At 39.2% G+C, this 14,181-nt stretch overlaps 1 protein-coding gene across 4 annotated transcripts in view; it reads left to right on the top strand.

Annotated features, from left to right (window-relative positions):
- Positions 1 to 2,095: 2,095 nt before the first annotated feature.
- VPS54 (VPS54 subunit of GARP complex) overlaps positions 2,096 to 14,181 on the top strand; it is a 97,691-nt gene continuing 85,605 nt past the window's right edge. For 3 of the 4 annotated variants that reach the window (XR_013967342.1, XM_080812634.1, XM_080812632.1), the window contains exon 1: positions 2,123 to 2,220. The gene's annotated coding sequence lies outside the window, so the exon portion shown is untranslated. Of the gene's footprint in view, positions 2,221 to 14,181 lie in introns of all 4 variants that reach the window. The other variant, XM_080812633.1, reaches the window with a different exon arrangement.

Below are 14,181 nucleotides of genomic sequence, written 5' to 3'. Positions count from 1 at the left end.
TAAAAGATTTTTTATTTATTTATTTGACAGACAGAGATCACAAGCAGACAGAGAGGCCGGGAGAGAAGCAGGCTCCCTGCTGAGCAGAGAGCCCGATGTGGGGCTCCATCCCAGGACCCTGGGATCATGACCTGAGCCGAAGGCAGAGGCTTTAACCCACTGAGCCACCCAGGTGCCCCTCTCATGGTTATTATTTAATTCAAGTGCCAACTAGAGCAATCTGGAATCTTTTTTGGAACAAGGTGGGGTATTAATACAAATATTTTTTAAAAGGCCAAACCACTATGTTTAAGACAGCTTTGAGCTATTGTTGACTTCCTGTATCAGGTTCAAAATATGGGAAATTTATAAGCTAAATACATTTCTTAGCATAATCTGTAAATCAATTCTAGACTTAAATTGAAATTATTTTCCTTTCTGGTCTTGAATGAAATTTGGTGATGCTTTCCTTAATATTTTCATAATAAAAACTCATCTGGTTTTATATGAGGTCAGGGATCTAGAAGAACTTCTTTATTACTTTGTAGTTAAATTTATTTCGTATTGGGGGTTGATATTCTTCCTCTCCTTATAAAATTGTAGAGACCGGATTGAATTTAGAAAAACATAAGGTACTAATTTCCTCTCAACCATTTTTGTTGAATCTTTCCCTTTTGTCTTCCCTTCCCCAACTTTAGCTCTTTAGTGGGTAAAATATTTCACAAAGTTGTGTTTGCAGTTTTTGAAGTGACTTCTTGGAAATGAAACTTGCATCAACTTTTTTTTTTTTTTTAATCCCCAACTGTAAGAGCTACATTTTCACTTTTGATTTGTTTTAACAGATGGGTTTATAAATGCCTGAAACTTTGGTGGATATTTTCAGGCAAGGAATAGTTTCAAAATTGAGAGAAATCCTCCTAAAACTAAGACATAAGCACAAATGATTGAGAGCCCTTTTTTTCTCTTTTTAAAAATATTGTAAGACATTTTCTTTTTTGCAGATTGCTCTTTTATTGAATTAAAATTGCAAGCCCTCAAACAACAGGCTGAATTGTATTATTGTTAACAATCACAGTGAGAAGGTATTAATACACAAACACTTTATCTCAGTCCAAGAGCAGCAATAACCGGTTTACGTGCCAGAATGGTGTGGTAGATTGTAGAAAGGCCTGGAACTAGAGGAAAATTAAAGAGAACGACTCGGTGGGGGAAGGTATCAACAGAGAGACAATGCACTATTTTCAAAGTCCAGTGGGTTGTTGGGGAGGGGATGACCTTTAACCCTTTAAAGGACATTTATTTGGGAAACTCTGAACAGCATTCACTTTGAGGGGGCGAGAGGAGAGGTGGACTGTTGTGGAAGTATCTACTTTAATAGGTCCCGGGTGGGTTCAAGGACGTTTGGAGTCGGTTGGTCTGGGGGTGGGCGAAGGCCCCGCTGAGGAATCGCGGGCCAGTCCCAGGGCAGGCAGAAGGCGGCCTCTGGGTGCTCTTGAGAACTCGGGTGGGGGAAGGGTCGTGGGGAAAAGTAGAGTTCAGCGTGGGTTTCGGTCTTCGCGTATAGGACTATCAGAGGAGGCGCAGAGGAGTCGCGCGGGGGTATTTCCCGCTCCCGGGGAACGCCGGCTGGGCCCGTGGCGTCCGCGCCGTGGCCCCTCTCCCGAGGCGGCGAGCGCTCCCCCCCTGGCCCGGGCCGCGGCCCTCCCGCCCCGGCGGAGGCGCGCGGTGGATTGTGGGCTGGGGACTGCGGCGGCCTCGCGGCGGCCTCCGGCGCTGTTTCCCGGACCTAGCCGGGCCGAGGCGGGCCGGCTGGGTGAGGGAAAGCAGTGGAGCAGGGAGCAGAAGCGCTAGGGGTAGTGGTCGCGGCGCGGCGCGGCGGCGGCGGCGGCTCCTCTGGAGGCCGGGGATGTGGGAGAGGCGGTGGCAGCAGCGGCGGAGGCGGCGCTGCGGACCCGGGGGAAACTGCTGGCTGACAGGACACCCGGGAGAGACGTGAGGGAGCCGCCGCTGCCGCCTCTCACCCGCGAGCAGAGCTGGGCTCGGGAGGGCGGCCCTGTGCTGCCCCGGCCGACGGGCCAGCCGGCGCTGGGCGGGGGCGGGGGCGGAAAGCCGGGCTCGGGCCCGGCGGGGCTCCGGGCGGCGGCGGCGGCGGCCGCGGAGCAGCCTCGGCGCGACGTGGAGGGCTGGAGGCGGCGGCGATGCACTAGGCCTCGCTCTGGGGCGGCTGCCCGGGACCCGCAGGTAGGTGTCGGGGCGGCCCCAACCGGCCCCCAGCGCTTCGCGGCCCACCCTCGTCCCGACCTCCGGTGGAGAGAGGGCTCCAGACCCCACCCCCTATGTCTCCTCCCCGGCCCAAAGCGGACAGAGTTTCGGTCACAACTGACGGGCGCTGAAGCTTCCATTCCCCTCTCCGCCGCCGCCTCTTCCTTTTCGGTCCCGCTCCGGGTTCAGGGCCCGCAGCTGTTCTCCTCGCTTCCAGTCTGCGGCCGAAAACGCCGCTGTCCCCCGTCTCGCCCCTTTCTGGGATCCGGGCTTTGGAACTTCCACCACCCTCCTTGGATGCCGCCCCCAAACTTTGCCCCCCACCCCAGCCGGGCCCTTAACCCCCTTTTGAGCCTACTGGAATAATTTAAATGTAAAAAAATAGTTTCTCTTCCCAAGGAAAAAAAGGAGGGCTACCCCCCCCCCCCAAATAAAAACTCGATTTTTTCAGTTTGACGATTTAGCTCGCAATAATTTGTTCGGTAATTAATTTTCTTCAGTTCTGCTTCTTTCCATCTGTGCATTGGTACAAAAGCAGGCCTCCCCTGCTCTCCCGTCGTTGACAAGGGAACTTTTGGCTACCCATTATAACTAACCACTTGGTCTGTCCGTGTGTAGAGTTCAGGATGGTATTTTAGAATTTTGACTGACTGACCCGGCATTGCAAGTTTTGTTTTAATTCGCTTTTAACCAGCTTTATTTTTTGGCTTTTATTGAGTCAGGCTCCCCTTACTTTCGAGGAATTAAATTGTTTGAACTGTTTTGTTTTTTGTTTTTAATTGGCAAACCCCAGGGCAATCTTAATAGTAAATGCTGACAAGGCAAATGATATCACGATATAGTATGCCGAGAAATGCATTATTGTGGTAACTTAAACTGCAGATTTTGGTGAACATTCAGGTTGACTTTTATAAATCTGTAGAGTTCTAATTGGAAAAGTACTTTGAAGAGCCTTGATTCCTAAGCAGTTTGGGTGGAACAGATGGGATTTGTCTATATTAGTCTTGCAGTCAGAGTCTGATTTCCTAGAAATAGGTATTACTTGATGGTTCATAGTGGTCATCCTTGCTCATGAAAGGTTTTGGTAAAAATGACCAATATATGCAAATTTTGGGTGATTGATAGTTGTGGCTTGGGGTATTAGATGTTTGCAGTTTTATTGTGATTTGGCTATTTTAAAATTATGCCCTGTTAACTTAAAAATTATTACACTACCAGGACAGACATTACAGGATCATTTTTTAAAAGAAATGAAAAATGTTGTAATGGTTTTCTTTGTGAAGAATGAATCACAGAATTATAAAGACTTTTCATGTTTTCTTGATTTTACTGATATATTTTGGTCTTGTAGAGGCATTGCTGTTCTAGCATTTGGCTTTCTGAAATGTTTTTCTTTGTTTTTAAATTATTGAAAGTTTGCTAGGAAAAGATGATTAAATTTTTGTATGTTTTTTGGAAAAGTTAAAATTTATTTCTGGATAGGTACTAAGTTTTTATGTCAGAATTAAAATCAAATCTTATATAACTAATGAAATGGCAAACTTTGCAGAATTTGTTCTTAATCACATTCCTTTTCCTACCAATGAAAGTTGCTTAAAATTCTTTTTTCTTACTTTTAATTTTTACAAACAACTTTGAGTAAAGCATACTCATTTAAAGTGTAAAATTAGGGGTGCCTGGGCAGCTTGGCCCAGTCGTTAAGCGTCTGTCTTCCCCTGAGGTCATGATTTCAGAGTCCTGGGATCAACCCCGGGGCTGCCTGCTCATGGGGAGCCTGCTTCTCCCTCTCCCACTCCCCCTGCTTGTGTTCCCTCTCTTGCTGTGTCTATCTCTGTCAAATAAGTAAATAAAATCTTAAAAAAAATAAAGTGTAAAATTAAATGATTTATAGTATATATACATAGTTGTAAAACCGTCATAGTCTAATTTTAGAACATTTTCATCACCCCAAAAAGAAACCTGCTCATTGATAGTACTCCCCCACTCTCCCGACCCACCCTGGACCTGGGCAACCACTAATCTTTCCATCTTAATATTTTCCTATTGTGATTCATGCATGTAAATGGTATCAGCTCATAGCTTTTTGAAGTGTTTCTTTTAAAATCAACTTACATGTTTAAAATATTTTGAGTCAGAGAATAAGCAGATCTCTGGTGTTAATAATCCATGTTCTAAACAACTGACATTCTGTTTGGTTATATCCAGCATAGATTAAAGTGTGGAGAAAGAAATTTAGCGTGAATGATTTCAGTGATCTCAAGAGGTATTCTCTTTAGCTGGGAGTCAAGTAAAAGTTTGAGTATCTTTGCCCTGGAATATTAGGATATCAGGATTAGAGAAAACCTTAAAGGTCATTAGCGTACTTCCTGCTTGATTCACAAAAAGGTGGCAGGAACCATATGAAGAATTCTGGAGTAGAAGCTTGAATCTCTAGGATTGTGGCTCAGGAACCACAGTGTGGCCATGTAAGGCAAGAAATGGGGATTTCTAATTAGAATTGTTAGGTTCTCTTATGTGTGCTTGCGACTGACATTTTTCTAGCAGAGTTGGAAAAGAACTGGAAGTTTCCCCATTTGGGGATGGAGGGTTGTGGGGAGACTAATGTATCCACATAGATGAAATACATCTTAGAAAATTCTCTAAAAATGCTTTAATCTAAAGGAGGATGGTATATACTGTATGTTATTTAGGTATATTCTTGTACTGTTACCATTTTATTCTTAAAAATTCATATTTTGAAAACGAAATTAATGTGAAAGCACTAAGATTAACAGGGCTTGTTGTCGGCCTCCTCTTTCAAAGATCCATGGTCCTAATATCTAAACTCATGGTTCTCATACAGGGGTGAATTTGCCCTCCAAGGGATATTTGGCAGTGTCTAGAAATGCTTTTTCGTTGTCACAACTGAAGTTGGGGTGCCATTAGCCAGGAATGTTGGTAAACTTACAATGCACAGCATACATCCTATGTCATCCCACCCACCCTATACAACAAAGAATTATCCACCCATTGTCATTGGTATTGTTTTAAACCTGTAGTTTGCATTATTCCAGTGAGTGTCTGACCTGTTGTTCTCAACTCCCACCAGGTGGGAAAAAAAGTCTCACTGGGTGCTGTTTAGTATGTTAGATTAACCCTTTAGGTCCTCCAGCAACTCTCTTTTTGCAGTGGGAGGCAGTTAAGGGAAAAGTAGAAGGCAATCTAATTATGACACAACACAGATAGGTATCTCCTAATCTGAAGAAAAAATTTTGTTTCCTGAAAATGCAAAAGCCTTGTTTTACTGCAGATTTGAACTGTTATTTTATTTTGAATTGTTAGTTACTGGTATTAGTTTTTTGAATTTGAAGTAGATAAAGTTGTATTTTCTTTATGTAGACATGATTTTTTTTTCCCAGGTAGCTTCAACTACCAAAAAAGGAGAAAAGTAAGCTCTTTTAATAAATTACTTAGTAATGTATATTGTGAATGTCCTAAAAGATTCAGAGGTCATATATGAATCACATCTTTTTTTTCCTCATTCTTGTGGGCCTCACTTTTGACTCATTTAATTTGTTTTTTTAAAATTATTATTTATTTACTTATTTTCATTTAATTTGTTTTTAACAAGCTTAACTTGGTGATGAAAGAAGAAAAGATTGACAGTTGGGATCACTTTTGCTATTTACCTGCTTTATTATCTTAGATAAATTACTCAATCTTTCTGAGCCTTGATTTTCTCATCTATGAAATAGGAATAGTGATAATTCTTATATAGTGATTATATAGTGATTGTGAGAATTAGATGAGGTTATGTGTGTTTAGATGCTATGTCAAGTACAAGAATTAGTTACTACGCCTAAAACTAATATAATGTTAAATGTCAGTTATACCTCAATAAAAGTTACTTGTTTCAGAAGAATCAAATTAGAATGGGATATAGAGGTTACCAAAGTCGGAAATAAAGACAGGGAGGCAGAGAACAGTGACTGCTGATAGTATCTCTAGGGAGAAGAGAGAAATTCTACAAATATATTGATAACAAACTAGTAAAAGAACTAGTATGATCACCAAAATTTCCAAAAATTCCAAATTCTTTACTCTAGGAGCAAATTGACTTCCTTCAGTAGCACCTGAAAGTATCACTGTTGTAGCACAGTATAATAACTGATTATAAGGGCGAAATTAAGTTATCAAGAAAGGGTTACCTGTTTTCAAAATATGCTATTTGAAAAGTTATGAAAATATATAATTTCAGAATTAAAATTTTCAGCAGTGACTTATTTGTATAAAAAGTTTTAGTCTTTTCAAGAGTAAGCTATGGTTATCTTGGATTAGTTTCCTTGATGGGAATAATTCCTCTGTCTTCAATTCCTCTATTCATGTCTTATTTTATAATTACAGGGTATTCTACCACTAGTAATTGCTCTTCAAATGTGAGGATTTAACTGAATAAATAGAGTTTTAAAGCCCACTCACTATTTGTAAAATCTTATCCTCTTTCTAGATCTGTTTCTTTTTCTGTTATTTTTCAACATCTTTTTGCAAAAAAAGAAAGGCTTTGATTTTTCTACATGTCCAGTAGTCCATAGTTGTGCTCTAGTGTTTAGAGTTGAATTAACTAAAACACATGAAATAAGTGGGGAAGAATGTAATCTCTTACAATTTTGTTAACTGGTCAACTTCACAGTCATACAAAATTAAGACTTGAGGTAACAGAACTTGAGCTAGTCAATATTTTTACAGGGTAGCATGAGGTTAGAATAGTCAGAGACAATATTTAGAATAAGTCATGTAAGGGCGCCTGGGTGGCTCAGTGGGTTAAAGCCTCTGCCTTGGGCTCAGGTCATGATCCCAGGGTCCTGGGATCGAGCCCCATGTCGAGCTCTCTGCTCAGCAGGGAGCCTGCTTCCCTTTCTTTCTGCCTGCCTCTCTGCCTTCTTGTGATCTGTCTCTCTGTCAAATAAATAAATAAAATCTTAAAAAAAAAAAAGTCATGTAATGATATTGGTAGGTTTTTTGTTTTTTTGTTTTTTTTAATATGGTGAACTTAAAAAAGTGGGATTTGCGGGAATTTTCATGGCAAAAAGTGTTATTGACTTGGGGAATTTTATATTCAAATAGTTGGCTTTTTGACTTGAAGTTGTGTATTTGTGTATGTATATTGTATGCATCATATTTTATGACATTTTGTGGAGTGAATAAAGTAAAATTTTGAAGTCATGTATTATGTCAAGAAAGTTCTTGTTCTATTGTTGTCGATGTTGTTGTTTCAGTTTGGCTAAACTGAGGGGTAGATTGGGCCTAGGTTGTGGAGTTTTTGGGCTTGATAGACTTGATATATACACCACGATTGAAGAATACTTAAGGAGAGTGACCTGATCAAATTTGAATTTTAAGAAAGATGATTCTAAAGTTGAGTGAGGTTAGGACCAAGGAAGTACTTTTGGTAGGAGATTCTCACAGCAGTTTAATTGGCAATAAAATCCTGGACTAGATTACTGGCAATTGGAATGGAGTGCAAGGAATGGGTGTGTAATGAATTTTGAAGGTACATTCCATAGGACAGTCCACATTAGTATATATATTAAAGAATGTAGAGAGGTCAGGGAGTCAAGTTGGCTCTAGGGTTTCTAATTTAGGAAACTGATAGATTATGTTGCCATTAACTGACCTAAAGAAGGAATAAACTTTTGATAGGTAGAATCAAGTAAATATGATAAATAATGAATGTAAGTTTTGGATATATTAAATTTAGGCATCTTTGAGACTTGTAGATGAAGTTGCCCAGTAAGCAGTTATAAATACGGTTGTGAGACACTGAAAAGAGGTTGGAACTGGAGAAAGATCTGGAATCTATCCAGTTTTCTCTATCTCTACCACCATTATCTGAGTTCAAGCTACTGTCATCTCTTACTGAGATTATTGCAAGTTTCCTAACTGGACTCTTCTAGTCTTAGTCTTCTCTATTCCATTCTCTGTGCTATAATCAGTGATTTTTCTAAGGGGAAAATCTGATTATATTATTTCTCATTGTTAGTTATTTCTGTGGCCTTATTTTGTCTTTATGATGAAATCCATATTCCTTATTATTTTAATTGATTTCTACTTCATTTCAGTTCTTTTCCCAACTTACCTCTCTAGCCTTGTGCTCTCCCCAACTCTGTCCTCCCCCCAAATAAATAATTTTCTCATATTTAAAAAAAAGATTTTATTTATTTGAGCGAGAGAGAGAGAGAGAGAAAACAAGCACATGTACGAGCAAGGGTAGGACACAGGGAGACAGGGAGAGAATCTTCAGCAGACTCCATGCTGAGCAAGGAGCCTGATGTGGGGCTCAGTCTCACCATCCTGAGATCATGACCTGAGCCGAAATCAAGAGTCAGATGCTTGCTGACTGAGCCATTCAGGTGCCCCTAATTTTTTCAGACATAATTGAATTAGTTCTGGTTTCTGGCAAAGGCTTGGTTTCCCCTCCAAGCCTTTGCACATATATTCCCAATTCCTTGAGTATTCTTGTCACACACTTCCTCCCCTTTATTTGTTTGGTTCATTTCTACTTGCCTCCAGTTCTTGGTAAGCCTTCATTGATTAATTATTATTTTTATTGAAAAAATTTTAACGGACAGAAAAATAAAGAGTATTGGAGTGAACACCTACACACATGTACATAAACTTCCCCCTCCCCCTGCCACGTTTCCCCTTGCCAAGTCTGAAAGCAGGCTGTAGACTTCATGACACTTCATCCCTAAATACTTAAGCATGCATCTCCCAATTGCAGGGATTTCTCTTATATAATCACAATACTATTTTGACACCTAAAAATATCAACAATTACTCAATAACCCTATTAAACATAGAGTCCATACTTAAATTTCCCCATTTGTCCCAACATTTTATTTTATTTTTTAAGATTTTATTTATTTATTTGGCAGAGAGAGCACAAGTAGGCAGAGAGGCAGGCAGAGAGAGTGGGGGAAGCAGGCTCCCCGCTGAGCAGAGAGCCCAATGCGGGGCTCGATCCCAGGACCCTGAGATCATGACCTGAGCCGAAGGCAGAGGCTTAACCCACTGAGCCACCTCGGTGCACCACCAACATTTTATTAGAGCCTTTTTTCTCTCTACTAATGCAAGATTCAGTCAAGTTTCATGCATTGCATTTGGCTAGTATGCCTTTTCAGTCTCCCCAAATTTGGACTAGGGCCCAGTGCCTCCTCTTCTTTGGTTTATCCTATGAAAAGTAGAGGCATTTGTGCTTGAGTATATTCTATATTCCAAATTAGTCTGTTTCTTCGTGATTAGATTCTGGTTAAATATTTCTGGCAAAAATATCACAGATGATATGTATTCCTACCACTTTATCACTTATCACATCACTTATCACATCAGGAGGCACATAATAGCAGGCTGTCCCCCTGTTGGTGAGTCCAGTTTTCATCACTTGATAAGGGTGGGAACGGACAGATCTAGCTACTGTTTAATAAAGAAATAGTCGATAGGGTGATAATTTATGACAATGTATATATTGTTTTCCTAACAGCCTTTTAAATTAATGATTTTATGATCCATTAATGATCCTTGCTTGAATTGATCATTGCATTTGAGGATTACAAATGGTGATTTTTCTATTTTATGCTGTTTACGTTTATTAGTTTTATTGGCTTTTGAGGGCTGTGAGGTCTGATTAGATAAAGACTGAATATGGGCAGTTGAATTTGGAAATCAGGTTGTTCCTCACCTTTTCCATAGCCAAGTGAGTGGTGAACTTGGAAGATAGATTGCTGGGGAGATAGACCAAAGACCAAATAGAGGCTTGCCAGTGAAGGGGAGGCAAGAAGTAGCCTGAGGAGATAGAGTTTAGGGAAAGAACTTTAATTTAGCACTTGAACCTTTTTTTTTTTTTTTTTTGGTGGGTTAATGATATTGAAGATGGGGGAGGTCAGGGAATAATTAATACAACAGGGTCTCAGATGAAGTAGGAAGAGGTGAGATCAAGAACAACTGGTTGGGGGATTAACTCTAGACAAGGGTACACAACAGTATTGTACCCCAGAGGTTAAGAGTTGTAAGGATTTGGTATGTGTGGATATGGAGGGTAGAATCTTATATGAGGACTTTTTTTTCCTTTGGTATGGAGTAAAAAGACAATTACTTTTTGAGCATGGGATTGATGAAGGTAAACTTGGGGACGTTAGAAGAGTAATGAAGGTTTGTTATAGATACTGTGAGGATTGGGAAAGAGCAGGATAAATTAGTGAAAAGACTGCTGAGTAGGGCCTTATCTCAGATTAGAATTTATACATTTATAATCTGATGTTCAACATAAATTTTCTCTGGTGTTCTACAGCTAGGAACAAAGCAAAGATAGATTGAAGTTGGACAAGGAAGGAGAGAATTCAACATGCAGGGGAGACTGTTGAAGTAATTGATTAGCAAATAAATCCTATAATTATTCATTCAAAGTTACTGGTATTATATATGTCTTAAATATGTAAACCATCAGACATATTAAAATGCTTAACAAAAAGAGTAAATTCAAAATAAAATTTGTGTAACTTACCCTACCTTAAAAATGTTAGAAGAAATTATATATTTATATATTCCTAAGAAAAAAAATGACAGTTTTATTTATTTATTTGAGAGAGAGAGAGAGAGAGAGAGAGAGAACAAGAACATGCACGAGCAGGGGTATGGACAGAGGGAGACAGAAAGTGTAGAGATTAGTTGAATACATTAAAAAAAACTTTAAAAGAAGTCAAGTCTTAAAAAAATCTTATCATGTCAGATGGTTAGGGTTTTATTTTTAATATAAGATGAACAGAAATATTTGTTAGTGTAAATAATTGTTATAGGATCAGTAATTGATAAGGAGAAAAAGAAGACAGAAGAGAAGAAAGTACTGGGTGCCTGAAATGGATGAGAGGCAGTATAGTGAAATAATTTAGATTTTGGTGTTTTAGAGAGGCAGTATGATATATGATATAGAGACACAGGCATGGAATTTAGAATCAGAAGATCTGAGTGCAAATCCCATCTTCACAATTTATTAGCTAAATGGTCTGAAACCAAATTACTCTTGAATCTGTTCTTCATCCTCATAATGGGGATCATTGATTCATCCATTCACTGATTCATACAGACATGTTTTTCTAGATTGTTAGACCAACAGAATAATCTGAATGAAAGCAAGCAATTAAGTAGTGTTTAGTCAGATATTAGTGATAATGTAATCCTTTCTCTCTCCCTCTCTCTTTCTTTGCTTTGTCTTCCCTCTCCCTTGCCATCCTTCCTTTTTTCACTGATAACATGTTTCCCACATTGGGTAGGAGTGTACCCAAGTCCCAGCTGATTCCACTCCCTGCCCCCTTCCACTCTCTGCCCCTTCGCTCCCTGGAAGGGAATTAGGCAGAGAAGTAGGATGGAGTGCAACTTTTCTGTATTGGTTGCTCATTTTCTCACTGTTGCTTGACAAAGTCCTGTCTTTCTCAAGGTGGGGCATAACAGTCCCCAGGTGTGATTGTTCTCTCTCTGCCTTCACCACCATAACTGCCAATCCCCATGTATATCTAACTCTTCTTTCTCCTTCCATCTTCTCTCTCCAGTACCTTTTCTTGTTCCTTTTTTTTTTTTTTTTAAGATTTTATTTATGTATTTGACAGAGAGAGGCACAGCGAGAGAGGGAACACAAGCAGGAGAAGCAGGAAAGGGAGAAGCAGGCTTCCCACTGAGCTGGGGTAGGGCTCGATGTGGGGCTCAATGCAGGGCTCCATCCCAGGATCCTGGCATCATGACCTGAGCTGATGGCAGACGCTTAACAACTGAGCCACCCAGGCGCCCCTTCTTGTTCCACTTTTATCTCACCCTTCAGTTGGTTTCTTGCTGTTTGCCTACAGATGTGCTCCGGTCTCCCATGGCCTAAAAAATTCTTTCTCAACTTTTAGTCACTTTTCTTTCACCACCAAAGAGATGTTGATCTTGTTGCCTTTATTACTTCATCACTTACTTAATATTTAACATCTTGGAGTATGGCTTCTGCCCCAACCACTGTCCTAATACTGTTCTAATTCAATATCCTTACTGAAGATAGTCGAGGTTACTTGACTACTGCATCATGTTGACATTGCTGTTCACACTTTCCTCCTGGACACTTCTCCCTTGCTTCTATTAGGATGGTATTTCTGATTTCTTTTTCCTATCCTTGTAAGTGTATTTTCCCTTCCTCTTTCTCTGAGTTCTCATTAGCCATCTCTCTCTCTCTCTCTCTCTCTATTTCTTTCTCACACCTTTTCTTTGTAATATCATTTTCCTATGACTAGAAGTATTTTCTTTTATTCCTATAATGTAATTGGACTAGGAATAGCAAGGGAAAATTCAGGGAGGCAGGATTCTGTACACTACAGGAAAGAATTATTTTCCTAAAGCAATTATAGTTGTTTTATAGTAATAATCTGCTTTTGAAGTAGTCAGTTCTCCATTGTTAAAAGTTTTCAAATGAGGCAAAAAGCCCTTGTAGAAAGGGTTCATAAATTAGGTAGAGAGTGGAGCCAGATTATCTTTTAAAGTCCCCTCCAACTCAGAGATTGTAATTTTTATCTCATCCACTTTACTCCCATGGATTCAACTTTGACCTTTATCTAGATGTTTTCTAAATCATTACTTCTAGCCTCTTTGCCTTCTCTCTCTCCTCCTTCCTCTCTCGCATAGTATTGTCATTAAACTTGCTTCTGTTCCAGGCCACATGTTTTCTAGTTTCAACATCATTTTCCAGTATTCTTTTTTCTCTCCTTTTACTAGCATGGCTTTGAGGACCACTGTTCTATTCTTCGGCAGCTTTTCTGATAGTAAATTATATCTGGCCGTATAAATTTGTTGCCGCCTCTCTCCAAAAACTGAGGGCACTCAAACAGAGGACACTGATAGAGGAGGCTCAGGAACCTAAAGTTTAAATTGATTTTAAAAGTTTGTATGGCACAGTCCAAATGTTAATTCTTAAGATGTTTATAATAATAAATAGTGATAGTTGCAGTTTTTTATTGAATGTCTCCTGTGTGCCAAGTATTGTGCCACGAGTTTATATATGTTATGTAAGTTACGTTTCATTTAAGTTTTACAACATTCCTATGAGAAAGATACTGTTGTCCCATTTACAAATGAGGAAATAGGAAGATAAGAAAGTTGTCAAAGTCATACAACCAATAAATAATAGCTATCTAACTCACTTTATGGCCAGGTTTCTTAAGTATATTATATATATTGTGTTAAAAGAATGTAGAGAGTCTAGAATAAAATTTTAGAAAGGTAATGTTATACAAACAAGTTAATGTATTTTTGACTTTGTGTATTTTTAGATTATTTAAATGCATGAACTTACATAAAACATTGTTAGCAGCTTATTCTTATTACCTCTTTATCCATGATATTAGTTCATTGAACTTTCATGTGTTTTACCAATTGCTTAGACTCTGCTAACAGTGGTATAAGAAGGTGAATGAGACAAGTAACAAGTATTTTCAGTATAGTGGGGGAGATAGAAAATTAGCAGGTAAATAATCAGTTAAAATTTGAGCAAGTACTATAAAGATCACAAACTATAGTGCTAGTCATAGAGAATCAGGGTGTGTGTGTTGGATGGAGGGAAGGAAGGGGAGAGAATGTGCTTAGATATGGTGGTCAGGAAAGGTTTGTCATGCCACTAAGCAGATAATTAGTCTTTTGTTATATACCTTTTTATACATTATGTGTATACAGAGAGAGTGATATAAAGGTTTTATATATCAAATGGGATTTTAGTATATAGCCTGTTTTGTAATCCTGTAATTGAAAGTATAGCCATTGTTTTTTAATTTCCCTACCTATTCCACTCCAACTTACTATTTTTTTTTTTCTTTCAAGATTTTATTTAGATTCAAGTTAGTTCATATATAGTGTAGTATTATTTTCAGGGGTACAATTTAGTGATTC

The sequence above is a fragment of the Martes martes genome (genome assembly GCF_963455335.1).
Source record: "Martes martes genome assembly, chromosome: 9".
NCBI classification, from domain to species: domain Eukaryota; kingdom Metazoa; phylum Chordata; class Mammalia; order Carnivora; family Mustelidae; genus Martes; species Martes martes.
Note: the sequence above shows the minus strand (reverse complement) of the source record. Positions and strands in the feature narration are given on the sequence as shown.